Source organism: Eleutherodactylus coqui, chromosome 1, assembly GCF_035609145.1.
Source record: "Eleutherodactylus coqui strain aEleCoq1 chromosome 1, aEleCoq1.hap1, whole genome shotgun sequence".
NCBI classification, from domain to species: domain Eukaryota; kingdom Metazoa; phylum Chordata; class Amphibia; order Anura; family Eleutherodactylidae; genus Eleutherodactylus; species Eleutherodactylus coqui.
Genome location: NC_089837.1, coordinates 238,564,965 through 238,592,362, shown reverse-complemented (window position 1 = coordinate 238,592,362; position 27,398 = coordinate 238,564,965). Strand labels below are relative to the sequence as shown.

General features: G+C 43.4%; 1 protein-coding gene across 2 annotated transcripts in view; it reads left to right on the top strand.

Annotated features, from left to right (window-relative positions):
• The window catches only part of FYN (FYN proto-oncogene, Src family tyrosine kinase), a 212,369-nt gene that overhangs the window by 61,662 nt on the left and 123,309 nt on the right, over window positions 1-27,398 (top strand). The gene's annotated exons all lie outside the window — the stretch shown is intronic.

The following is a 27,398-nucleotide window of genomic DNA, read 5'->3' as shown; positions in this document are numbered from 1 at the left end:
CGGCCCCAGTAGTTATAGCGACCCCTATAGCGGCTCCAATAGTTATAGCGATCCCTATAGCGGCTCCAGTAGTTATAGTGACCCCTATTTCGGCCCCCGTAGTAATAGCTACCCCTATTGCGGCCCCAGTAGTAATAGCGACCCCCAGTAGTTATAGCGACACCTATTGTGGCCCCAGTAGTAATAACAACCCCTATTGCGGTCTCAGTAGTAATAGCGACCCCTATTGCGGCCCCAGTAGTTATAGCGACCCCTATTGTGGCCCCAGTAGTTATAGCGACCCCTATTGCGGCCCCAGTAGTAATAGCAACCCCCATTGCAGCCCCAGTATTTATAGTGGCCCCAGTGATAACATCCCCACAGTAATAACATTACCTCCCCCCAGTAATAACATTAACCCCCCCCAGTAATAACATTAACCTCCCCCAGTAATAACATTAACCTCCCCCAGTAATAACATTAACCCCCCCCCCCAGTAATAACATTACCTGTTCCCCCCAGTAATAACATTAAACCCCCAACCCATATACTTACCTCCTCCTGGTACTGGTGTATCTTGACGCCACCAGGAAGCTAGGGGTTTCACAGGGCAGGGATGTAGGAACGCGCCCCTAGCTCACCATTGATGCTTTTTTCCAGGTCCTTGAAGGTCCTTTAGCCGTGTCTTGCATGTCCCCTGGGAGCAAGGCTGTGCCTCTGCTTGGTCTCTGCTCCTGGCAGCATTCCTCCAGCAGCGCCTTGCATGTCCACTGGGAGCCGGGCTGTGCTCCGTTTCCTGATACACCACTACCGACATGAGAGCCAGAGAGCCACGGCACACCAGGGTGCCTCAGCACCCCGGTTGGGATTCACTGGTTTACAGGCTGCAGAGGCAGTCTATGATTGAGACATTACAGAGCCCTGGGATTGGCTGCAGCAGCCTGTAACATCCCATCAAGAGGAACTTGGAATAGGTGGTTATTGGCTGTTTTATAATTTTTTACCTATTCAAAAAATAACTTAGAAAACCCCTTGTAATGCTGGCATAAATATGTTGGTAAACCTCTCCCAATGAAATGTCATTCAGCATAATTGGGTTTATATGAGGTTCCTTTAGCATGAGTGAAGGAAGCTGTTTTGCTAATGACATCAAATTAGGGAATTGCTCAGAGAAGAAATTGTGTGAAGAACTCACATTTCCATGGTTGAGCAGGTGCCACTATGATCTTTATCCACAGAAGACCTTGAAAGCTGAGATTCTATGCGGAGGATGCACTGTGCATACTGGCTAGCTTATCATATTGCATATAGGTGCAGCGTTTGCCAACTTGATCGTCAGCATACTACGTTAACAGAATAGGCATGACATGATCTGTTTCCTGATATTTCCTATTTCCTGATATTAAACGTGACCTTCACCTATCAGCAATGATGTTTTACTACCGAAGGCCCATTTACATGCAAAGAAAATCTTTTAAACAATTGAAAGATTTTGCGATCTATTTACATAAAGTGTTAATGGTCATTAACACTTTATCATCTTCATTTGCATGTAAAAGGGCCTCCAGGAGCTGTTTCCAGAGCCTAGCATGTGATTAATCCCACGCCCAGCTGTGCAAACAGCTGCATTGTTCTGCTCAGGGCTGATGACAGATTACAATATTATCTGGTGACTCCCCTGAAGAAAACAGCGTGCGTTCTATTGAGAATTACTTTATATCTCACTAGCTAAAGGATGGATTTTAACTTCACCTTAAAATCATTGTTCAAACTAAAAGTGCACAATGCCTGCGTTTACATGCAACGATTATCGCTCATTTTCGGCCGTTACGTGTAAATGGGCCTCAAGGTAGGTCTCTGTCCATGGTCTATACTTTCTGATTTTCGGAATCTCAACCAAGCTTGTTCTTTCACTTACTTGGTACCATGTTGCCAGCAGTTGATGACTTGTTCTGTACTACCGCCCTCTGCTTTGTACGGAGTTTGATCACTCTACCAATATCACAAACTAACGACCATGTATACCACTCCTTATCTATGGGATACCACGAACCATGGTTTATGGTTAATTTCTGCCTTGGTGATATTCAGGGAACATGCCTGAGGAGAACCACCTCACACTCAAATCCTGAGGATGACGAAGTACTAATAGTACTAATAGTGAGCACTATCATTAAAAAGTGAAATCCACTGAACATTTACAATAAGGCTAATGCACGCAGCTATAGAAGTCAATTAGTTTCCACGGGTCAATACAGACAGATGGAATTTTATTGCGGAAATTGACCCATGTGAAAAAAATCGCAGCATATCCTATTTTAGCGCGGATCACACACATGAGAGGGCTCAATAGATCTCTATGGATGTGATGAAACTGCAGATGTACTGTGATGTTGTAGGTGGATACTTTTCAGGTTGCTATAGAGAACCAGGAAGTAGGTGTGTGCAGTTTTTTCTGCACGTGAAAATCCGCGATCAATCGCGACCACTTTTTATTTACAATTGCCGTTCTTACATGGCATAAATCCACATGAGAAAATCCGTATTGGTCGTGTATATTCGGCCTTATGCAGTATATATCACTAATGTCAATGAAAAATGGTTACATGGTGGAGTTTCTGCAAAAAATGCAACACTTAAATGAATCTTATTCAAAGATTTCCTCTTTGTATAAAGTATTAATGTGACTTCCAAAGTCCATGCCAAAAGCAATGTGCAAGATATTTTAATATTCAAGGATATTTTTTGCAAGCTTTGTTTAGTATGGTACAAGTGAGCCTTTTATCCATCAGAGACAAACAGCTCATAGAAAGAAAAGGCATGTGTTAAAACTGCAGAGCAGCCTGTACAGGCCGTCCTTTACTTAGCACTAAGATACTTAGTTGAGGAATAAAATGTATCTCGCCTATTTTTGTAGCTTGTTAACAAATTTGTTTCTCGAAGTCCACAGAAACGTCATTAGCTGTACAATAGGCACACAACATGTAGATATAAATGTAGCTAAATTGAGCCACAGGGCTTGTAAACGAAAAAGGATTGTTTATGAAGAACACGAAAGGGGTTACAAAGCTGTTAGTTAATCAACATTGAGGCATATGCTGCAGGATTATTTCATATCTGTCTGTCTGTCTATCTATCTATCTATCTATCTATCTTCTTGCCAAAAGTCATGGGATAGCAGTATTTAAATTGATTATAAAGTAGCGTTATCTCAGGTGATGGCTTGGGAATGCCCTTACTTATGTAAATTGTAAGGTGTTATTCGTAAGTGAGTTGAATCACTGGTCAGCATGCTCATGGGAAGGCAATGTGAATTATTGGAGTTGGAACAAGGCATGATAGTGGGTACAGGATGGCCAGACAAATTGGGCATTTAACATTTCTCGATCTACATGTTGCATTAAAGGGCATTACCACCCACAGGAGTCTTAATGATTGTGACCGGTGGTATCTGGCTAGAACTGTCCATGCAAACTGATAAGCACCTCTGGCATAAATAACATCCATATTCAATAGAGGAGGGTCCACACATTTATCCTGTAAGTCAGTGCAGCGTTCTTTAGCTTCCATGGGATTTGGAAGTAGAATACCCACCAGAGTGCCTCTATTAACACCAGTGTGTCGGACTCAATGCCTTACCTGGTCTTGTGAGGTTGCTAACTGGACCCTAGAGGACTGGAAACATGTGGCATGGTCTGATGAGTCATGGTAGCAGCTGTTTCAGGCCAATGGTAGGGGCTGGATCCCAGTTGTCAACAAGGCACTGTGCAGGCCAGTGTTGACTGTGTTCTGACAGGGGTTGGGTCCATTGGTCTTCTTAAACACATCACTGACTGGTGCCTGCTACATTTCACTACTTGGTGACCATTTTCAGCCCTTCATAGACTACATATGCCTCCCACAATTATGGATATTCCAGGAGGATAATACACCTAGCCATCAAGGCAAAGTTGTCCAGAACTGGTTTGAGTAGCATTCTGGAGAGTTCCTATGAATGGTGTGGCCTCCACGTTCGCCTGACTCAGACCAGTCAAGCTTTTATAGGATGTGGTGGAGAGATGCTGCACCTACAAATACCATGGAGTTGTGGGCGGCTATCCAGACGGCATACTTCAGCATCTCTCCAGACATCTTGCATTCGCTTGTGGAATCAATGTCAAGTTGAGTTGTTGCACTTCACCAGGCTTATCGTATAAGATTTAAGTTCCTGTTCCATGACTTCTGGCATGTCCGTGTAGATAATATTTATCACAAGTATATGGACAGCATAAGGCTGTGTTCGCATGTTGCAGTTGTATGTTGATCTTTGATGAGATTTTCTGATGAGTGATTAAGCGACTGCTATTCTTCCCGGCGCTCTCATACATATACATTCTCAACTCGGCTGGGCATGATGTATTCTGAATGGAGAGAAGGGGGTGTAGTCCTTGCCAGACACTTGTATATCTCCCCTGAGAACAAAAGGATTGGGCATATTGAAATCCAACATGCCGCACCCTGTTTTTTCAACATCTGCTATCGGAAGAAAACCTGGACACCCCTATACAGATTATTTAGTCAATCATCCCTGCTGAAATTGATTAGTGTGTGTCCATCTTTAGGTTAAATAATTCTGCAAAAATGTACCAATAAGGTGTGTCTAATAAAAAAGTCATGGGAGGAAATGTATTAACTCTTTCCAATCCAATTTTGGATTCAGGGTTTCCTTTCTCTTTTTGCTGTTATACAACGGTGCCATCTGCTGACTAAAGCCAGTGTGTGTGTGTGCGCCAGAGAGGATCCGACAGCGGAGTTGCTGGCAATAGATGGTAAGAATACCCCAAATAGATGGTAAGAATACCCCATCGGATATCTTCTGACATTGGAGCTGCATGAGCTTCAATCAGAATGTAGGAAGAAGTCAGACAGTGGATTGGAAAGGGTTAATACCAGCCTCTTCATATATTAGGTACTTCCCGACACCTCTGTGCACCTGCACAAAATTGTATGTTGGGAATGACCTGGCTTGCATTTCTAGTATAATTTACGTACGTTTCTGATGGAAATAATAAATAAATGTGTAATTCTGGGCAGCCACCCCCCTAATCAGAAAAGTGGCTTAAATAACAGAAAAGTCACAAATATTCATGCGCCAAAATTTGTGTTTTTTTGTTTTTTTTTAAATGCCAGAATTCAGGCGTAAAACCCTTTATGAGTTCCCCTAGTGGTCTTTTTCACTATTGCAGAATAGTTTAGACTCCATGTTAGATGAGATACCTTTCTTGTTGGTTTAGGGCTGCAGTGGAACATATGTTATTTCTCCTTAGCTAAATTCATAATGATCCATTGTGGTAGAACTGATAAAAATCTTGATTTTCAAGTGTCACTGCAGTCTCCATAGCATGAAGTAGACATGGTCCTGGTCCTCTGCTGTCCTCACTCTTTTATTCTTCATGTCTCCCAATATCGTTAATAGTACTTGTATGGCATGATACAAGTTTGTGCATTGTATACTATTGTCCATATCAATATAGAGTAGAGATGCTAAGAGTAGACTTATTCAGAGCCAATGTAAGGAGAGAATCTGTGTCAGTGAGAGACGGAGCAATACGAATGCAGCTCACTCCCATACCCAAGAGGGCTTAATATAGCAGAATAAGTGCATCATTGATACTGCCACCACTCAATGTATGTTCATCACAGCATCTGCTTCTTACATTTCAGCTCTTAACATGTTTACTGCTGATCAGACTATTCATGCTGGCCAATCAGCCCTTTAGTATTTAAATGAGTTCTCCCATAATTGTAAATGGGGTAAATTGATCCAGGATGCAGTAGTAAACATCTGTGCAATAGATTTCAGTTTTGGTCTTCTACTGTTTCAGAACAATTCTCATACTGGTATTCATTGTGTCTGTTTATCCGCTCAACCTGTGGCAATACCTTTTGGGGGTAACGCATGCACAGAAATCTTTCACATTCATCTACTCTTTGCACTTCCACTTGCACCTCTATTATGTCCACTACAGTATAGATACAAAGTCTATACGCTCCTGTTAAAATGCCAGGCTTTGTCATTTTAAAAAAATCCGACAGAGATAAATAATATCCTTCAATATGACCCATTATCTGTACAATTGTATTGAAGAACAATCTGAAATCTTTTAGGGTGGGAAAATAAAAATAACAAAACTGAAATAATGTGTTTGCATAATGTGGTCAGATAGACTCACCGCAGAGAACTGACAGTTCTCTCCCTTGCTCCCAGGCGTTGGACTATCACTAGCGATATTCTGCCTTGCCCGTGGACAGGGGGCCTAAAGGAGTAAATCCTTAATTAGTCCACTGATAAGAATGTGAAATGTTTATGGTCTCTAAATTGGTGTTGGGGGTCACCAAGCCTGGTGTTATCTCTGTTATAGATTTCTCATATTCTCCACTGATGCATGACTCCACTTAAAATGTTTATGCCTCTCTTGAGGGTGTCAAAGATGGTTTTAAACTTGTACTCCCAAATTCTTCTTTGACGTTGAGATTTGAAGTTGCCTTTTAATATAGTAACTTTCATTTTTGAAACATAGATCACAGGCAACCTCATTGGCCTCAAGGTGTACTTGGCAGACGGTCAGTCCATCTTCATACAGAATATTGGAATATAAGGATTCTACATACATAATGGTCAGGATGGTGCCATCGTGGAGGGGACCAATGGTTGACAGTTTGTTCAGTAGGTCAGTGGTGTCCTGCAAGTAGCTGGTTGTATTTCTCACCAGTGGTTTGAGGACACCTTCTACCAATCCTGAGATTCTTTCAGTGAGGGTTCCCACACCTGAGATAATTGGTCTCCCTAAGATCTATTCCATTAAGCATGAGGAAGAACCCTAAGTAGGTTCGAAAGCTTGCTATGACATGTCTTTATTTTAGCCATTAAAAGGTACCAAATCTACAAGATTACTTGATTTCTCTTGTTGAGAACAATCACATTCTAATTTTGAATGTAACATTTTGAAGGGGTTGTCCTGGACAATAGATGGATCATCATCGATCCACTGCTTGTGTCTCCACCGATGACCTGATTACCGATGCCGCCGTCACTATGGAAAGCGCAGGAAGCACGTCGTGCTGACTATGGGATCGTCAATAGGAAACACTCACAAAGTCCCAGTCAACCCCTTTTACAACAGTGAAATATTTTATAACAATTGCAATGCATCTTGTGTAGAAGAAGTGCAATCAATATATCAAGAAGACACAAGCAAGAACTTGGTTTTATACTCCAAAAAATATGAAAGTCTTCTTACAATTATCTATACTAGCTAATTTCCCTGAAGACACTCCTTGGAAGGTATACATTTAGTTTCCATTAAGTGGGCCACATTAATGATTGTGTACATTTGCAATGTTCATTAGGCGCTATTTTCTGCTAAATTAAACCAGAATGTTCAGTTCCTCAGACTGTACAGTATACATAGTGTTTTCCACGTGATTGTACTCTGGTCAGAATTGTGATTAGTATAGACTGTGAATAGTAATACATTAAATTCTATGGCTAGGTGACACTCATTGAAGATTCTTCACTCCAATGTATTTGATTTTTGTTGAGTGTTCTAACTGCAGATTATATTGGCACTAATAAAATGAAATCGAGATGCTAATTTCTCTCAAGGCTTTTAGTGTCATAAAACAGACATGGCTTGATCATCCCTTTGGATTCATGATAGTATACTGGATCATTACAACGTAAGATTTCTGTAGTAAAATACTACACTATCTCTGTCAGGATTTATAACAGAAGCACATTGTAGTCTTTATTACTGTGATAATTGTGCTCAATACTTCATGGCTGAATGTTCCTTTTAGTGACTCTTTACAACATCTGTGGCATCACTGCAAAGTCTGATCATTTTAAGTCATTGCCTCAAGTATTTTAGCAGACAGGATGCAGTCCTGCCAGGGTCACAATACGCCTTGGGACAGTAAGTAGGAAGTACACAACCTCATCTTTACCACATTATTTTCTGATAATACATTTAGGCCGCCTGCAGAAGGGTGGAAATTCTGCGGTGGGATTTCCCGCGGGATTTCTGCCGCTGGAAGCCTGCCTAGGATTGCGTTAACAAACCGCGGCATGTTCTATATCTGAAACGTCACTTACCCGCCGGTCTGCGCATGCGCCGGCAGCTGGCACATGAAAGATCCGGAGCTGTGGGGCGCGCGTGAGTACGCGCTTCTCGCTGCCGGATCCGACCCGGCCATCTGCACGCGGCCTAAGGCTCTAATCACACATACAGGTTTTGTGGCCCTTTTTTAGAATCAAAGCCAGAAGTGGATTAAAAGATATGGGAAACATAAAGGAAAGATATACGTACATTTATAAAAAAAGATCCATCCCCTAGGAGTAGTTGTTGGTATATTGTAAGTGATTACAATATCAGAGCAATGATAATTTTTTGTGGAAAACTGAAGACTTGAAGGGAGGCTCTAATACCCTGTTATATCACCTCTAGCTTGTATATAAGATGGGATACAGAAAGACATGGAGGCTCTAGTACCCTGTTGTGCAGTCTTTAGCTTGAGTGTAAGCTATGATATGGGCAGGCATGGAGGCTCCATACCCTGTTGTACCACCTCTAGCTTGGATACAAGAGGTGATACGGATGGGCATGGAGGCTCTAGTAGCCTGTTGTACGCCTCTAGCTTGTATACAAGATGAGATACAGGCAGACATGAAGGCTCTAGTACCCTGTTGTACCGTCTCTAGCTTGTATGTAAGATATGATATGGGCAGGCATGGAGGCTCCATACCCTGTTGTACCATTTCTAGCTTAGATATAAGATGTGATACGGATGGGCATGGAGGCTCTAGTAGCCTGTTGTACCGCCTCTAGCTTCGATGTAAGATGTGATATGGGCAGATATGGAGGCTCTAGTACTCTGTTGGGCCGCCTCTAGCTTGGATGTAAGATGTGATATGAGCAGTCATGGAGGCTCCATACCCTGTTGTACCACCACTAGCTTGGATACAAGATGTGATGTGGATGGGCATAGAGGATCTAGTAGCCTGTTGTACCGTCTCTAGCTTGAATGTAAGATGTGAAATGGGCAGGTATTAAGGCTCTAGTACCCTGTTGTACCCCCTCTAGCTTGGATGTAAGATGTGATATGGGCAGATATGGAGGCTCTAGTACCCTGTTGGGCCGCCTCTAGCTTCCATGTAAGATGTGATATGGGCAGTCATGGAGGCGCCATACCCTATTGCACCACCTCTAGTTTGGATACAAGATGTGATATGGCAGGCATTTGGAATCCTGCAGCATACCGGTCCACATTTGCTGAAACTGAACCTCTAGATCGTGCAAACTCGTAGGCTGGCAAAGTTGACATCCCACATGGTCATATATTTTATTGGTCATAAATCTGGTGATTGGGCAGCCATGAAAATGCTTCAATGTTGTGGAGGTATTCCTGTGACACCCTTGGATGAAGGTATGGAGTTTAAATTTAATTCTGTATTTAACGGGCATCCAGTGCAGTGACCGGCACAGGGCAGATGTGTCCGAGTAGCAACTGGACAGGAAGATGAGCCTGGCTGCCGCGTTCAGGATGGATTGGAGGGGTTAGAGTCCTGCGCATTGGAAGGCCAATCATTGTTGCAATAGTCGAGTGAATGAGGGCAACAGTGAGCATTTTTAGCGTGTCCATGGTGAGGAATGAGTGAATTCTTAAAGTGTTCTTGAGGTGCAACTGACCTGTTCGGCCCAGAGATGGAATGTAGGGGTAAAGGAGAGATCTGAGTTGAATATGACCCCAGGGCAGCAGGCGTGCTGTCTGGAAGTTATGGTGCCACACACGGAGATGGAGATGTCAGGATGAGGTCGGTTAGCAGACGGCAGAAATACCAGTAGGTCAGTTTTTGACAGGTTCAGTTTTAGGTAGAGAGAGGACATCGAATTAGAGACCTCGGAACGACAGTTGGTGGCATTCTGAAGGACTGGTTCTGTGATATCATGGAAGGAGGTGTATAACTGGGTATTGTCAGCATAGAGATGGTACTAAAAGCCAAATCTCCTGATGGTTTGTCCAACAGGGGCTGTGTAGATGGAGCAGAGGAGGGGCCGAGGACGGAGCCCTGAGGGACCCCAACAGCAAGGGGAAGAGGAAGAGCCGAGGACTGAGCCCTGGGGGACTCCAACAGTAAGGGGAAGAGGAGGGGAGGTAGAGCCTGCAAAGCCTGAATGATAAAAAAGTTAGGAGATAGAGGTATTAGTGTATTTTGACGCCACCAGGAAGTCCTGGTGGAGTCAAGATTGACAGGGGGTGACGCCCCCAGCACCTCATTGGCAAAAGAGCTGGATGGCCTGTAGGTCCTTGCAGCCCACCAAGGCAAGCTGTGGAGGCAGAGAGCTGTGTGGAGTCATTTCTCATTTATGTCTGGGATGGTGGGTTAGGGAGAGGGGTAAGTGTCACAGTTAGGCTTATATTCAAACTGTAAGCCTAACTGTTACACTTACCCCTCACCCTAACCCACCATCCCAGACATAAATAATAAAAGATGGCATGCTGCTCTTAACCACCCCTGCTGCCGCTACCCCTGCGACCGAAGCAGCCGGGAGCGCATGGAGTCTATTTTCCCCCCTCCAGTTGCTCACCTTGTACCGGCAGTATAGTATAGCGTTGCCGTTCCCCCGCTGTTGTCCATGTGTGGCACTCCTACACCACTGGCAAAGTTGCCTCTCCCTTACGGTGCCCCTAAGGGCCAAGCAGGCTGTAGCACTGTCAGTTGTGTACCCGCATAACGCCCGCACTGTTGCCACCCGTGTCTGCTTCCCCTGCCACCAAAGCAGCCGGGGGCGCTGTCACTCAGGCGCCTGGGTGTCATGGCTCCTGCACCATGTATTCCGCTTCGGCTCCCCTGCGCTGTCAGTGCCGTCCACAGCTAGTAGGTCCTTCCGGGACCTGTGCTTCTTGACCCTATCGGGAGCCAGGGGTGTGAGAGGGGCGTTCCTCTTGTCAAACCCCTAGCTTCCGGTGGCGTCAAGATACACTAATACCGGAGATAGATAGGTCAGATAGATAGGAGCAGAACCAAGAAAGAGCAGTGTACTTTGCAACTGTATGGCATCAGTATTTCATCATCGTTTGATCTGTATTTAATATTATTGGTTTTCAGTTCTACTTGGCAAATATGGATCTGTATTTGCCTTATAGAAAATAATATTAATAAATGAAAATTCAGACAAAAAAGTGACAAAAGTAGCGCATGACACGTTTTTAAAATACAGCATTGAAAAAAATAGCAGTGTGATAGATGTACAATAGCGCTGCATTATGGTCCATACAACACGGACCAAGTACAAATACACTGGGCTGAAAGCATCCTTAGGCCACTTTCACACAGCAGTTTTTACTGTATTTGTAAGCCAACCAAAAGGTGGGTGCAATAAACAGAAAAGATGCAAATCTATCCATTATAGTTTTTTCTGAAGGTTCCATTCATGCTTTGGCTCACAAATACTGAATCAAAATATTTACAACCAAAATACCGCTGTGTGAAAGTATTCTTTGGGGGGAGTCCAGAGGGGGTAGACATTTCCTTACGAACCCTCTGCAGCATTTATAGTAGCAGCAAAGTAGTTGAGATTTTGAAAATCTCGTCCACGACCTGCGGAAATCTAAACAAAATCGTGAGGAAATTGACAGAATTCTACTCTTTTGCCGGTTCCGCTACAGAATTGACCTCTTCTCAACGAGGGGGTGAATTCTGCTCAGGAATATGCAATACAACCTGCTTCAAAATCCACATTCTGCTGCTAATCAGCCTCCGTGTGCAACCAGCCTTATGGTGGATTTCAGCTTAATGTTTTTTGCTGTCATTTTTACAAACCCTCTATTACGCTTTAAGGACATGGTCACACAGGGTGGACACACCACGGATTTTCTATGTGGAAGCTCTGCATGGAAAATCTGTGTCATACACACTAGCAGCAATGTGTATGAGGTTTTCAAAATCTTCTCCACATGCTGTGAAAAAAATCAGCACAAAACCTGTGTCAAAAAATCCGCGGCACGTCACTTTTAGCACTGGAAATTCTTCAGAATCCAGCTCCTCTAAATGAGGGGGTGAATTCTGCACCAAAAATTGCATTAAAACCATGTCAAAATTCACAGCAAGTTTTATCAGTCAATCATAAAATGATTGATGAGGGTTCTATGAAAAAATCCAGCATTAAATAACTCCTGGAGACTGATATTGCACATTGTGAGTCACTTTGGCATCAGTGGAAATGAACTCTGTCCTGCCCTGCGCTATTACATCACTGCTGAGAGGCCAGTCCTCCGAAGTGACGTCATTTTATGGCATAGTAATACTCCGAAAGCTTATGTCTGGCACTACCGAAGTAATAACTGCAGAGATGGCGGTATGCCCAAAATGTAATAGATACACAGCAAGAACAGGTGGTGTACAACATAGCCACAACTGCAACAAATACCACATGGATGTAATGAAAAAATAATAGCTACATTATATATTCCCCATAGAAACACAGGTTTCATTTAAATGAAAAGATAGCTTATTTAAAGTTTGGAAAGCTCAGCCTGTTTTTCAGATTCTTCCCATTTCAGATGCTTGACATGTAAGTACATTTTCCTGCTGCCCTTTGGGTCTGAAGCATTGAATGTTAGATTATAGGAAATCAAGCGTTTGCATAGTTTACCCAAGTGTAAAGCAAGCTCCTCCTCATCCAGATGTGACTGCAGCAGTATCACTGATGCAGCAGAGGTCTCCTTCACCCACAGCAGGGTGGCATCTTCACATCTATGAGCACCATTAACCCCTTCTAAGTGAAATGTATCCTGTATGCATTTATTAATAAACAAGCATAACATAGTATCCATATGTTCCTGACATTCATCCATGTCTACAGACGTTCAAATCTTTGTCTATATTCACACTTTTATTGTTTCAGATTGTGTTTTAGTGGCCAATTTCTCCTGTATTTGTTATTTAGATCTTAGATTGTTCAGCACTATACAATGAAACACACCAATAAAGTATTCTAATGTGCTCAGGATTTAACATTGCAGTGTAGATTACAGTACAAAGGAGCACCATGTCTACATGATATATAGACGTTAGGTATGTTCCAAGCAGAAACATCTTAAAGCAAAAGAAATAGATCAGTCGGGCACTGGATCCTCATTTGTGCAAACTATATGTAAATGAATGCACCTCTAATTAGCTGGGTTGCACCATGTGGTGGTGACTTCACATAAATTTACATATAGGGTGTGCTTCAATGAGGTTTTGGGAAGCTATTTAGCATATGCGTTAACTGATATATTGAATAGGTCTCCTCACATAAAGAGGTCTGTTTTGCTGACAGATTCCCTTTAATATCCCTTTAAAATTAGCTTGATTTTAAACTGTCATATTTTCATGTCCAAGGTCATACATGTTTGTCACTGAAGATGCTTAGACTTCAAAGCTAAGTGATTCATAGTGAGTTGTTGGTAATAGAAAATTTGAGTGACTCAAACAAAGGCAGAACAACATGAGAGGAACATAGAATTTAATGTATTACACATATGTCAAAATAGATACAGCATGGCTCATATTCCCACTTTTGTCACCCACTTATTTTGCTTTTAACATGAGGCATCATATTGATTTCGCTATTGTACTTAGGAAAATGAGCAACACTACAGTGACCAACATTACAAAATAAATGGGGTTGGAACATTCTACATGCTTTCAAAAGTACACAAAGCTGGCAACCCAGGGAGGCCAATTATCCCAGATGTGGGAACCCTCACTGAAGGAATCTCAGGATGGGTGGAAGGTGTCCTCAAAACACTGGTGAGAAACACAACCAGCTATTTGCAGGACACCACGGACCTACAGAACAAACTATCAACCATAGGTCCCCTCCCCGATGGCGCCATCCTGGCCACCGTGGATGTGGAATCCTTATATTCTAACATCCTACATGAAGATGGACTCACCTCTAAATCTGTGTTACAACTCACGAGATTCATCCTCTCACACAATTATTTCTCCTTTGCCAAAGAGATATTCTTGCAGCTGTCCGAAATTGCCATGGGCAGTAAAATGGCACCGCAATATGCCAACCTTTTCATGGCAAAACTGGAGAGTGACTTTCTGACCTCCTTCTCCAGCAAACATTTGGCCTACTTCCACTACATTGATGACATCATAATCATCTGGACCAACGCTGAACAAGAACTAATAAAATTTCATGAGGAATTCAATGCATTTCACCCCACCATAAACCTCACATTAAGCTACTTATATACTGAAATCAACTTTTTGTACACCACCACAAAAATTTCAAAGGACTCAATACAGACATCCCTATACCGAAAACCAATTGATCTGCTTACATACCTCAGATAGGACAGTTCCAATTCCTAAACATATCAAAAAGTCAATCGTCTACAGCCAAGCCATCAGATACAACCGGATATGCTCCAACCCAACAGACAGACAGGAACATCTATACAATCTCAAAAGGACCTTTTTTAAATCAGGGCTACCATCTCACCTCAATTGATGACCAAACCACCAGAACCCCCAGTATATCCAGGAATCAACTACTCCAATAAACTGAGAAGGAAGGAAACAGTTGTGTACCTCTAGTAGTGACCTACAATTCACAGCCAGAGGTACTAACGAAAACCACAAAGAATCTCCATTATACCCTATTCAAGGATGACCGTCTGGATCCTCTGTTTCTGTGTTACAGGCGACCTTCAAATTTGAGGAATGTTATAATCAGGAGTGCATTGCCCTCTGACACACAAAAAGGAACTTATCCCCGTAATGTAAGGAGCTGTAAGACCTGCTCACATGTACGGACTGCGGACAGGATACGGATCCCGAACACACAGTTGGACTATAAGATTCTGGGGGCATTCACATTTCCACGTCCAATGTTCTGTACCTGTTCCTGTGCAGTAAATGTCATGTTGGGGGGCTTTATGTTGGAGAAAGACGACGAAAACTGAAAACGAGGATGAGGTCTCACCACCACACAATTAAAGAAAGACAAAATTACATGTGGCCAAGCACTTTTCTAGTCATAGACACAACATAGAACACACGAAAGTCACCATATTAAAAGGCAATTTCAAATCCTGCAGAATTTCCACCTGTGCCTGCTGCCATAGGATTGCATTAGATAATGCAATGTTATGCAGACAGCCGTGATTTGACCGCGTAAAAACATGCACGGAAAACAAAAAGCGGCATGTCCTATTTCTGTGCGAGCCTTGCAGACGCCCGCAAAGAAACGTCAGTAGTGGCGCACCGGCTCTGCTATGCGCATGTGCCCGCTGGGCACATAGCAGAGCGGGGAGACGCTGGGAGCAGGTGAGCCACAGTATTTACTGCAGGGGCACGGGTCGGATCCTGCTGCGAAAATTCTCGGAGCGGGATCCGACCTGGCCGTCTGCAGGAGACCTTTATCAGTGGACTATTTAAGTATTTTTGTATTTTTCATCCTGATGTGGCTTTCTTTTAAGTGCAAATTAATCACATCCATGTCTGTGCCTTGTCATATGCATGCCTCTTTGGATCTATTTCATTATGCCTGAGGAAGAATCGTGAGAGGTTCGAAAGCTCGCAATAAGGCCCCCTGCACACGGGCGAAAATTCCGCGGTGGGATTTCCCGGAGAATTTCCGCCCGTGGAAGCTGCCATAGGATTGCATTAGAAAACGCAATCCTAGACAGATGGCCGCGATTTGTCCGCGTGAAATCACACACAGAAAACAAATCATGGCATGTCTCGCAGAGGCCCGCACAAAATGTAACTCCCGGGCCACCGGCTCCCCTCTGCATATGTGCCGGCTGGACGGCAGCCGACACATCAGAGAGCTGGAGCCGCGGGAGCAGGTGATAGCCGCACTGGTCCCTGCTGGGGCGCAGGTCGGGTCCCACTGCGAGAGTTCTCACAGCGGGATCCGACCCGGCCATCTGCAGGCGGTCTTAAGTCATGTATTTTTGTTAGCCATTAAGAGGTCTCATATCTACAAGATTACTTGGTTTTGCTTGCTGGGAACAATTACATTTTACAAAATAAATGAAATAAACAAATGAAACCTACCTTACTAATATTGTGTGTATACATTTATTGGTCCAAAAACAGTACGTTTTTCGGAAGGATATGTATATTCTTTAACTCTGCCATATATATCATTACCTTTCATGTTCAATTGTTAACAATGATACATCTAAACATTTCACTCTCCCAGCTTTACTTCATGGAAATCAATTTTGGACTGCTAGCTTCTGTTCTCATGTGTGTTTGTGTATGTATATGTATGTGTGTGTATATATATATATGTATATGTATATATATATATATATATATATATATACACACGCACACACATACGAACACACAGTTAGTTATTTTCTAAAAAAAAAAATGCATCAAGCACCTAGAAGGAGTTGTCACTTTTCTACAAAACTCGGCATGCGTTACATCTCAATTGTTGACCACTAGACATGCGTAGCTGGATTGACATGTCAACAAATTGCCTGCAACCTGGGCCATTCTGACCAGACTGTTAGGAGGTGTTGGGGCAAGTGGATGTATGAGGGCACACACACTGGCATCTGTGCTCAGGATGCCCTTGACAAACCATCAGCAGAAAGGATTGACTGATCGTCTGACAAGCAGCAGCTCCAACTGTTTCGTTGTCCGCCATTCAGAAACAGATGGCACATCTTGTATCCAAGCTAGAAGCGGCCCCACAGGGTACTAGAGTCACCCTTCAGGTGTTTAGTTTTCTACAAAATATTATCTTTTTGCTCTGATATTGTAATCACACATATAAAGCTTCATTTGATTCCAACAAGTCCTTGATTTTATTTTGACAATGAGTGTATGTATAGTTTCTCCATTTATATATAAATGGGTGGGTCGGATTCAGCATGCGTACCTGTCCGGCGTCTTTTCTGTTCTGCGGATGTTCCGAATGGCGCACAGAATAGGCCGCGCCGTCGCTGGGCGATGACGTGGATTAAACGACCTTTCTGCAATGATGATTGCAGAAGGACCACGTGACGGACAGTATCCCACACAGAATCGTGGCATACTGCAATATCTCCTCCACGAACAGAAAATCGCAATCGATTTCCGTTCATGGACATGAAGTCACATAATGCCATAGCATGCTATGGGCAGCATTTGCTGTGGAATCCAGAGGCGGATGCCCGCTCCGCATTCCGCGATGCAAATCCACCCGTGTGCAGCTGGCCTTACTACAATACTGGAAATCATGCTTCACAAATGCCTCGTAGGTTCTCTTGTGTTTAGACTAACCAGCTTCTTGCCGTGCTCATTATTGTGTGCTTCACATCTTGCATATGACTTCTACCTCCACTCAACTCCTACTTGTCTCTTTTACTCCACTCACTACCTTGAGTGTATTCCTGATTGCTTAATATGGTACCTACAAAACCAGTCCAATCGGTTTAAAGGGTGAGACAAAAGCGATAAATTGTTATGGCCAATAGTAGCCCACACTGTGATCCCTGTGGTAAGCTATAGAATGTAAAGGAGTTCCTTTTGACTACTGTCCATATACCCCATAAGTGCATATGGTTGACATAGATATGTGTGTGTGGAAGGGTTAATCTCCGTGTAAATCAGTGCAGAGAGTCACTAGCAAACATTGGCTATCTACTTAATTGGAGTACTTTTTGTATTAGTTTACATTTGAATGGCCGCCATGCAATTGGGTTTTTACAAAATGGAAATAAAGGGGGAGATAGTTGATAAATTGTACTTTGCACAAAATGGATTCATTTATCTATTTACTAACTAGTTAATGTGACGTTGAAGAGTAATGCCTGGCTCACACAGAATGGGTTCTGGATGCAGGAGACCCGCAGCGGATTCTAGCCTGAGAGCCAGGGCGGTGACCCCGCATAGCTGAATTTTCGGTATTACGTATTACTGTTGTATTTCTTGCGCTGTCGCCTAACGATGATGGGGGTACTTGCAGCCCATACGCAATTAACACTGCATTTGAGCTGCGGTTCGAACGGCCTTCACTGTTTTCAATGGAGGCCATCCGCACGGAATCCGCGCTACAATAGAGCATGCTGCTTTTTTTCCTCCGCTCACGGATTACGCAATTTGTATCTCTGAATGTGAGCACAAATGGGATTTTACATGCTTTTCAATGCCCGTATTTTGCTGCAGATGCTGAACGCGGATTCTGCAATTGGAATCCGCTCGTGTGAGCCCGGCCTCTTATAGGTTATAGTCCCCCTCACCTCCAACTTCCTGTGAGGTTACATACATTGACCGTCTTCTTCCTGCCAACCAATATATGTTACGTCACAGCTCACAGGCCAGCAGGGGGAGTGCCAAATTCTTTTTTTTTTTAGACAAAATCCCTTTAAGGACCAGGCTGTTTTACTCATGTGGTGGTTTTACGGCCCTATTTTTTCCCCTTTAGCTACCAAAATAATTTTTGCTATGTTTTTTTCTATGACATATAAGGCTATTTTTTAATATCTTTTTTTTCACCGCCTTTTTTGCATTGTTTTTGTGTTATTGGGGGTAAAAGGCTAAAACACAACCTGCTCCTGCTTGATTGCAGAAGCAGAGGCTTTAATCCCATGCCGTACATCTGCTATCGTTGAGGATTAAAGCCTAGGACCGAGTGCCATATATTTTCCGCACTTGGGGCTTAAGGGGTTAAATATTTCTTCCATGCATATCTATAGGTTCATAAAGGTTGTACAGTACTCCTGGCCCCCAGTATGTTTGAGAAACATACCTAAAATCAAGTTGTTTTTCTTCTGTGCTGTTAGGCTAAGACATTATAAAGTAGCTAACGATTTGCTAACCGCGAAAGCCTCAAAACATTACTACATGCGCCTACTCTTAGACCTGTCCTCTGCCTTTGACACTATCGGCTACTCCCTTTTGCTACAATTCTGTCCTCCCTTGGCATCATAAATAGAGATGAGCGAACGTACTCGTTTCGAGTAATTACTCGATCGAGCACCGCGATTTTCGAGTACTTCCGTACTCGGGTGAAAAGATTCGGGGGGCACCGAGGGGGGGAAGGCGTGGCGGAGCGGGGGGTAGCAGCGGGGAACAGGGGGGGAGCCCTCTCCCCCCCACTCCCCGCTGCAACCCCCCACTCACCCACGGCGCCCCCCGAATCTTTTCGCCCGAGTACGAAAGTACTCGAAAATCGCGGCACTCGGGCGAAAAAGGGGCGTGGCCAGGTATGCTCGCTCATCTCTAATCATAAACTTGGCCCTTTCCTGGATCTCCTTGTACCTCACTGACCGAATGTTTAGTGACGTCTGATCACACATCACATCCTCACGTTGCCCTCTCTCTCTGTCAGTGTCCCCCAATGCTCTGTAGTAGGAGCCCTACTCTTCTCCAACTTCACCCATTGACTAGGACAACACATGAATGACACTGAAATTTACCTCTTTGGTCCAGAAGTCTGTTATCCAGAATCCCATAGTGCCTGTGGGCTTTATCCTCTTTCTTCTCTTGCTGCTTCCTAAAACATAACATGAAAAAAAACTGATCTCATAATTATTCCCCCACCCCACTCTACACTTCCACCAGATATATCAGCCACTATCAATGGCTCCATACTTTCCCCAGTTCTACATGTCCGTTGTATCGGTGTCACTTTTGACTCTGTCCTCTCCTTCAAACCACACATAGAAGTGTTCACTATCTCCTGCCGCCTCCAGCTCAAAAACATCCTTAGTCAACCCCCCCTTCAACAAAAATGCAAGTGCATGCACTCATCCTTTCCCGTTTAGACTACTGCAACATCCTTTTCTGTGGCCTCCCTTAAAATGCCCTTGCACCCCTTTAATTCATCCTCAACCCCCTGGCCGGAGCGTGGTATCAATACCTGCAGTTATGTCACTATGTTAGGTCTCTTGGAAATACGCAAACCCTAGGGCACGCGATAACCCCTTCTGAGAGTCTATGCATATCTACCCCTGACAAGCTTATGAAAATATCTGCCCTATATCAAATTCTTGTGGAGGAGGATACACAGGAGGGGGTAGAATGCTTAAGCAGCACTGGGAGCGAGATCTAGGCAGCAGCCCCTCGCAGGAGAATCCTAGAGAAAGGCATACATCTTAACCCACAAAATTAATGTATGTAGCAAGATGCAGGAGCTTAAAGGGGTTGTCCCGCGGCAGCAAGTGGGTCTATACACTTCTGTATGGCCATATTAATGCACTTTGTAATGTACATTGTGCATTAATTATGAGCCATACAGAAGTTATAAAAAGTTTTTCACTTACCTGCTCCGCTGCTGGCGTCCTCGTCTCCATGGTTGCCGTCTAATTTTCGCCGTCTAAAATGGTCGAATGGCCAAATTAGACGCGCTTGCGCAGTCCGGGTCTTCTTATCTTCTCAATGGGGCTCCGTGTAGCTCCGCCCCGTCACGTGCCGATTCCAGCCAATCAGGAGGCTGGAATCGGCAATGGACCGCACAGAAGAGCTGCGGTCCACGGAGGGAGAGGATACCAGTGGCCATCTTCAACCGGTAAGTATAGAAGTCACCGGAGCGCGGGGATTCAGGTAAGCGCTGTGCTGTTCTTTTTTTCAGTCCCTGCATCGGGGTTGTCTCGCGCCGAACGGGGGGGGGGGGGTTGAAAAAAAAAAAAAACCTGTTTCGGCGCGGGACAACCCCTTTAACTACAAAATCTTGACAAGATGGTATAACACCCCCACTGGGTTGGCTAGGTTATACCCTCAGTATCCAGATGTGTGTTGGAGATGTGTACAGGATCAGGGGACATTTATTTACTTGTGGTGGTCATGCCCGTTGATTCTCCCCCTGTGGCAGGAGGTTGGCGCTTTATACGCTTCGGTCTGTAAAAGCCCAATCAGTTTTACATCAGAAATTACCCTGCTGTCTATGATTCCGGGCTCGTTGACTCAAATAAAAGGGTCTGTATTACGATTCTTTTTACTTGCCATGAGGCTGATTATTCCTAGGAAGTGGAAGTCTACTACTCCTCCCTCAAGGTTGATGTGGCTGGAAGTATACCTGAAATCTATGGAACTGTGTGCTAGGGATGATCTACGATTTGCTAAATTTTACTCAACGTGGGCAACTTTGGATCCAATTCCGGGATTAAAGCTCCTCACCGGTATTAAATACTTGGCTCGCTAATGGTGTAATCACACCCTAACTTAGCCTTAAAGGACATCTACCCCTTTATAACCATCGTTCACGATGAAAGGTTTTGCTTATATCAGAATCCAGATCCAGCCGGACAGGATACTCCTAATTTCCCAGTCCCCTTTCCTTCTTTCTCTTTGTTATTCTTTCTCCTTTTCATTTTCTCACTGGTTTTAATCTTTCCCGTCCTTTTTCAATTTTCAGCAGCCCAATGGATCTTTCATAGAGACGTGCGCTGGAGAAACAGTTAAAATCGCTGCATAAATCGATGAGCTTTATGTTAAAGGCAGAAATAGGCTTGAGTTAAAGGGGTTGTCCCGCGAAAGCAAGTGGGGTTATACACTTCTGTATGGCCATATTAATGCACTTTGTAATGTACATTGTGCATTAAATATGAGCCAAACAGAAGTTATTCACTTACCTGTTCCATTGCTGGCGTCCCCGTCTCCATGGTGCCGTCTAATTTTCAGCGTCTAATCGCCCGGGGGAGAAGATCCCGGCGGCCATCTTCACCAGGTAAGTAAGAAGTCACCGGAGCGCGGGGATTCAGGTAAGCACTGTCCGGTTTTTATTTTTAACCCCTGCATCGGGTTTGTCTTGCGCCGAACGGGGGGGCTATTGAAAAAAAAAAAAAACCCGTTTCGACGCGGGACAACCCCTTTAATGTTATTTTTTTTGCAATTTCATGGCTATTCTGTACACACAGTTTTAAGCAATGCAGTTTGAATAAAATACTTTTGAACCATAATCCATCCTCAACTTTGCTTCCTGGCTTATCCACCTCTTCCTCTGTTATTCTCCTGCCTCTCTCCTCTGCCAATCCCTTCACTGGTTGCCAGTTCAAGTTATTATCAATGACCTACAAGGCCATCAACAACATGTCCTCTCCATACATCTCTAACCTAATCTCCCAATACCTTCCCCCTCGTAACCTCTCCTGTGCATCATATATACTCTGGAACTCTCAACCCCAACACATCAGACCACCTGGGAAAGCTTTAAAACCTGAAAACCCACCTCTTCAGACAAGCCTACAACCTACAGTAACCCTGCTAACACCACAAGATGAGTACCTTCTACCCTCAGCTATTGTCTTCTCCCTCTTCCCCTGTACACTGTAGGTCCTTGCGTCCCCCCTTCCCGTCTCCCGTGCTATGAAGAACGGATGCTCGACTGTCGAATGACAGACTGGCACTTGCTCTAACAGCGGGGACCGAAGAAACCTTTAATCTCCTCTGTATAACCCTTTACATGCTGCGGGCAGTTCGGCCACGTCATGTAAAAGGCTGACAGAGGGAGGAGCTTCATAGGCTTTTTTATTTCACTGCAATACTGAAGTATAATAGTGTATGAGAAGAATGATAATATCTGGGGAGAATGAAGTCCCCTAGAGGAACAAAAAAAAGTTAAAGTATAAAAAATATAGTAAAAAAAGAAATAAAAACATCAAACTTCACCTTTCCCTCAAACAGGCTTCGTCGCTGAAGGGTTAACCCTATTCTCCAGTCGTACAGCACCTTGGAATTAATGGCACTTTAAAAATAAAAAAAATAATAATATAGGAAGTGAGCCATCTTCTGGAGTATTGAAAGAATCCATTTCAGCAGTGTTGCAATGGCAACAGAGAAAGAAATGCGAAGAGATTAGATAATGGATCTCATGTACCAAGCTTTGAGTGAAAGGTGCCCATTGAAATCCAAGTTGGTCATTCATTCTTCCAGTGATATATAGAAAATAAACGTTTAACTCTGATGGTTCTTTTTCCACTTTTTTTAAATTCTATCTTTTAATATTTGGTTTTTTTCCTACCTTGTCTTTTACCACTGCAACATTATGGAAGAGGCTAAGGTTGAATGTATAGTATATAGTATATGAACTACGATATGATACTGTAGTATATATGAAATTAATGATGTGTTAGGCGCCTGGTATTGTGCAATGATATTTTGCTGATGGGAATGGGCAAAGAGTAGAAAGGCAATTACTGTAACAGTATTCTTACAGTTTTAAACCTTACTTTTTCATTTTTTTTCATCAGTGTAGCTGTATGAGACCTTGTGTGTTGTATGAGGTTTTTTTTTTTTTGCTGGGGGCAATGGCAAAAAAAGCACTTTTAACATTGTTTTTGGGGATTAATGTTTATCAGACATTCACCAAAATAATGTTAAAGGGAGCATGTCATGTCCCCGCAGCATCATAAATTAAGTTATGGTGCTGTTAGGGGACGTGACAGGGAGCCAGATGATGTAGCATAACACAGTAGCATACGGTAGTATGTAAGGCCGAAGAAAGACATACAGTATGTCCATTCAATACAGCCTATTAGTACCCATTGTTGATCCAGAGGAAGGTAAACTCACCTGTTCCCATGATCCAGCGGTGTCTCCCGCCGAAGTCAGAATATGGCACAAAAATGTAACTTGCACACTCCTATACTCTGAAAAGAGTTTGATTTTCATGCACTGACAGAATTTTAGAGGAAGTATAAAAAATACATCAGCCTTCTCTGTGTCACGTCCGCTTACAGCACCAGAACAGTACAATTATGACAAGACCAAATTTATATAGGTTTATTATGTTTTACTACTTTTACACAATATAAACATATATGCCCAATATCCATGGGCGGATTTGATTGGCAGAAGATCCGCAAAATCGTGCCGCCCATAGGGATACATGGGCATTCGCAAGTGAAATAAAGCATGTGGATTTGATTTGTGACCTTTTGGCCGCCTGCAGACGGGCGGGTCGGATTAGGCGGCGAGAATTCTCGCCGCGGGACCCGACCCAGCGCCTGCAGGGACGAGCGCGTACTCACCCGCGCTTGGCGGCCCCGGCTCTTTCATGTGCCGGCTGCCGGGCAGCCGGCGCATGCACAGACCGGAGCCGGCGGTCGGGTGAGTGACGTTTCTGTGCGAGGCTCTGCGAGCCCCGCACAGAAATAGGACATGCCGCGGTTTGTTTGCCGCGCGACATTTCGCGGCCGTCTGCATAGGAGTGCGTATTGTAATGCACTCCTATGCAGGCTTTCAGTGGCGGAAATCCCGTGGAAAATCCCGCCGCGGGATTTCCGCCCGTGTGCAGGCGGCCTTTGGTCCAGGAAAAAAATCGCAGCATGCTCCATTTCACTGCAGATCCTGCACAAACAGCTTTCATTCAAGTCAATGGAAGCCGTCCTATCCGCAGCCCTTCCACAATTCAATTGTGGATGGTCCAAAGTTTCCTGGGAAAGCAGGATTAAAAAAAACAAATACTGCGCTGTGCAGGCGTGCCAGCCAGCGTTTCCGCACACATCAACAGTGAAGAAAAGAAAAGACCTGCAGAAGACCCAGATGGGTAGGTTGAAATCCCGCAGTGTCCTCAACCGTGGGCAGGATCGGATACCGCTCCATGCTCCCGCATGTGGAATCCAATCCGTCCGTGGGCATGAGACCTTGGTAAGAGGAATTTCTGTTGTGCCACATTCTAGGACCAGAACGTGTTTATTTTTTTATTGACAGAGTTGTAGAGGGGCTTGCTTTTTGCAGGACAACTTGTAGTTTTTATTGGTACCATTTTGTGGTATACATCACTTTTTAGTTGTACTTTATTCCTATTTGGGGGAAGTGAGATGAACAGAAAACTTCGATTTTGGCATTTTCTTTTCTAGTTTTTTTAATATAATGTACCAGGCTGGATAAATAATGTATTATGTTTTAAATATGGGATGCTACAGATGTGGTGATACCAATTGTATAGTTTTCTTTTATTCGTTTTTATTTTTTCAATATTTAAAGCCTTCTATAAGGAGAAAAAAACCTTAACATTTTTCTTTAAAAACGTTAAGATGCTGCAGTCAGCAGTGACTGTGGCATCTGCAGGGTTCAATGGTGTATAAAGTGGAGTGATGTGATGAGCAAGTGCTCAACTTTTCACTCCTTTTCTGGAAAAAAAAACGTGACAATCATAGAGCAAATATGTTGTCTGATGTCAGGTTGATAACCTAATCAAGAATTTATGTCACGCTTTGCCTGGAACATGAGACAGGAGAATCACAGAGCTGTTCTCTGCTGCCTGCTTGCTCCCCCTTCCCCTCCCTACCTGTTCTGCACACTGACTGAAAAGCTGCTGTAAATTCAGCATTCACAGAACTGGAGCTACAGCTGTTTGAAGTAGGACAAGCTCAGTTCATCCACAACTGTAATGTCCTTTTCCTGCAGAACGAACAGAGCTTGTCCCAAACATATGGGGTTATTGTTGTAGTATATCAGCCATGTTAGTATAGCCATCTCTAGTAGTAAACATTTTGAAAAAGTTTTAACCTTAAGAAGTTGTTTATTATTAGTACAGTTTGCTCAGATGCAAAAACAATTCTGTTAATAATATTTGTCCACCGATGTGTGCCACGATGCCTACCCAGCTTGTATAAATTACACCATGCACATGTCAGAGTAGGAGGGAAGAAAGTGAGTCAAATTTTTTTGGCCTTAATTGGTCCTTAAGTGGGCGCATGTCTTTAGAATGGCTGGAATAGCAGATAGATGATGCAGCAGCAATGTATTTGGCAAAAATCTTCCTCATGATGGAAGACAGGTAGTTGTATTGTTGCTAGATTTATGCACAGCACTTGCTATATTTTTTATCACGATACTCTTATTTATACCTATACGCATTCAAACGTAATATTTCCCTCTGGAAAATTATTTTTATGCAAAGTTTATGGTCCAGTCAGCATAGACTAAACCACAGAACCATTCAGTTGGAATCTGCAATCCAAGTAAAGAATGCTGCACTGTTGTTTCAGAGAAGCTCATTTAAAAGTGACAACCTTCTGATATATAGCTTGCAGATTTATGGCCAGCTTTATGTTTTGTATGGAAAAACTCTTTAACTAATCTTTTTCGTACCATCTGTCTCACCTTTTATACACCGTACAGCATAGCATGCTTCCTCATTTTCTTTTACATCAGTAGGAGTACTAAGATCATTAGGCCTTGTTCACATAGTGTCAGAGCCATTACTTGCCCCTTAAAAGATAATAGGATATAGCGTTAAAAAAAGCTCATCCATGTCACTTTATATTTACTCACAATGGCTTTATGCATTAGACCACCAGGTGTTTTCTTAGCAGTGTCAGTGAGATTTGATTGCATGAAACCATGCTATGTACAGTATATTTGCTAGAAAAAGCAAGGGTCCTTTAACATGGAATGACTGTGGGGTGCTTTAATGTCCGACAGTTGTCCCAGCAATAATTGCTCCTGTGCTTCCACATGGGAACAAGGATCACTCAGCGTATGGAGCAGGAGTAAGCCGGAGACCACTCTGGCCACCCGCCTCCATTCACAGCAAACAGGCCAGCCTTCATAGATGAATGACGGGTTGTTTACACTGGCTGATCGTTGATTTTTATGCCTGCAGAAACTTAATTTCTGCATTGATTACTAATAAGGGCGCCCACCCACTGGCGATTTTTTTTCCCTGCGAAATTCGCAGCATTTTTTTCTCTGCAGTGGTCTATGGGACTTGTAATGTTAAAATCGCGATCGCGCAAAATCGCAATTTACCGCGAAATCGCGATTTTGCGCGATCGCGATTTTAACATTACAAGTCCCATAGACCCCTGCAGAGAAAAAAATGCTGCGAATTTCGCAGGGAAAAAAATCGCCAGTGGGTGGGCGCCCTTAATGTGGTTTGATTCTTATCTAAGTCACAATAAAGCTACCTTTACATAAGGCGATTATCACTCAAATTCTTACTTGCAACAGCGAATACAGGCGATAATCATTTCATGTACAGGGTGGAGCGCGGTAATTTGCTAATTTGGGAGTGAAATAAAAAAATAATGAACTTGTAAAAACTTTATTTTATATTTTATTTACATTGAACAGTAGTGGAATTTACAAATGATTTGGTTTTAAATATTGTATCTGGCAAATGTTGACCTTGGCTATCCACACACTGCTGCATACGTTGCATTGCAATGATCGAGTGGTTATTTGAAAAATACGCTTCAACACAAAATGAACGCTCCTCACGTGTCCCCTGCATGATGGCAACTGAAAAGCAGCTGCAGACAAACTTCCCGTCAGCCACTATAAGCAACGCCCACTCTCCCCTCTCTTCGACCAACAGCGCTGCCACAACCTGCAACTCAAAAAACAACACCCTGGAAGACCTAAGGAAAAATATTGACGCTGAGATTGCCACAATACCAGTCGACATGCTTGAAAGAGTGCT